The sequence below is a fragment of the Equus quagga genome, chromosome 6 (assembly GCF_021613505.1).
Source record: "Equus quagga isolate Etosha38 chromosome 6, UCLA_HA_Equagga_1.0, whole genome shotgun sequence".
Classification (NCBI taxonomy): domain Eukaryota; kingdom Metazoa; phylum Chordata; class Mammalia; order Perissodactyla; family Equidae; genus Equus; species Equus quagga.
In genome coordinates, this window is record NC_060272.1 from 2,109,118 (window position 1) to 2,111,286 (window position 2,169).

Sequence of the window (2,169 nt, forward strand, 5' to 3'; positions counted from 1 at the left end):
CATCCGGGGGCTTTGCCTGAAGGCCTCGTGGCTGTGATGGCTCTAAGGGCCCCTGATGGCTCTAAGGGGCCCCGGCAGGAAGCTCCACGGCCCAGATGTCTCGGTTCCCGGTTCTCCTGCTCTCGTTCCCCGAAGGACACGTGAGGCGCACACGACTCCCCCGGGCAGAAGCGCCTTCCCGCCTGGGCTCTGGCGACCATGGGCTCAGCCCACGTCTCCTGTTTTAGCCAAACAGGCTGCAGAGTGCGGGTCTCGCGGCCTGGTGGTGGCCCTGTTGAAAGGAGAGAACCGCCCAGCAGGCCCAGCCCGCCCTCGGGGCCTAGGAAATACTGACAGGAGGCAGCCGCCCCAGGCTTCCCGGAACCCCGGGGACGGACAGGCTGAGCTGGGACGAAGGCACCCACCAGGCCAGGTGGTCAGAGGTCAGGCCACAGGCTCCACTCATCTGTTCCCATGAAATCCCACAGAACACGGTGGCCCCCGGGAACCCTCATCCCTCGGCCCACTCATCTTGGGCACGTTTTTCTACCGCAGCTGAGGAACTGAGGTTTGGCTTTTGCACAATCACGTCAGGCCTCGTTGTCTTCGTCTGGGTGGAACCCGAGAGACCATCTCATTTCATGTTTAATTTCATGTTTAAACTGTTCTTGCGTTAGCGGCAGGATGCTGTAATAGGTTCTACTCTCAGCCAAGGCCCACCCGCCCGTCTAAACACCCGTGGAGGGGATGGCCCGTCGAGAAATGAAAGGCCATGTGCTCAGCCCTCCTAAGGCTCCTCGAGGCTGAGCTCACGTTTAATGACCAAATTAGCAAATCTGTGAAGACCGTGGACAAGAAAACCCAGCTGGCCTATGAATATGATCAATACCCCAAAAAGCAGCAGAGGAGGGGTGCGGGGCGCGGGGCCGTGTCCAGTGATCGGACGGGACCCAAGGCCTTGGCGTGGTCCCTCCGTGACCCTGGATGGCTCTGCAGAGCATGGGCTTTCCCGTCAGCCTCCCGAGGGCCAGCCCAGCGGGGACCGCACAGTCTCGGGAGCCAACAGAACGTGTCTTCTGCGTGTCCTGCCCCCAACCGCCCATGTTGTCCATTCTCATCTGCTTCGTGCGTCTCCTCTTGACTCGTTGAGGCGTTTTTGTGATGGCTGCTTTAAAGCACCCGTCAGCCGACCCCGGCATCTGTGTCATGCTGGCACTGGGGCTGTTGTGCTTTCTCATCCCAAGGGGGCCTTCTGGTTCTTGGAACCACGAGTGACTGTCCATCGTCCCCCGGACGTTGGGTGTCACGTTATGGACTCTGGGTCCTATTGGCCTGTCCGTTTCAGCAGCCTCCTCTGACACAGGCCTGCCTCTCTGCTGCCAGGCAGGGTCGAAGTGAGGTTCCCTCCCCTCTGTGGACACGGGGTGGGGGCTCCTCATGCCTGCTGGGCGGGGAGGGCCCTGTCCAGTCCAGCTTATCCCAGGGTCAGATGGGGCCTCGCAGCGATAAACGGGCGTGTAGGGAGGAGCAGAAGAGGATCTGCTCTAACTCTCAGCAGATGCCGGGTCCTTCCCGGCCTCAGAGGACACACCTGCTCCCCAGGCTGGGCCGGCACTGCTCGAGTGTCCACCACAGACACAGCCACAGCGGGATGCGAGAGGCGCTCAGTCCCGCCGGAGCTGCTACAGCCCGACGAGGAGACCAGCAGACAGACGGGAAGCAGACAGCATTTCTCCGCAGCCTCTCCCACAGCGCTCGGCATCAAGACGTCCAGTTGCTACGCACTGACCTCCGTCTTTCCCGGCCGCACCTGACTCTCCTCCGGAGACCCCAGCCGGGACGGGTGAGTGCGCTGAGGGTGGAGGGCGGCCCCTGTCTCTCACGGGCCACAGCTCCACTCAAACATACAAAATCTCAGACAGGCGTGTCCTGCGAGTTTGGGATAAAGTGGATTTACACGTGTAAACAGTGGGGACTGACGAGCTGGTGTGAGTAGCAGGACAAAGCCACACAGGACCCACCACAGCGAGGAGCAGAGAACAAGTGTCCCATCCAGACACCCTGGGACCCAAAGTGACACACAGGCTTTCAAGCAGCTTCAAAAATCTGGTGGCCACATGGAGATGAGAATGAAGGCAAAGTGTGTGTGCACGTATGTGCATATGTGTGTATATTGTGTGCGCGTGTGCA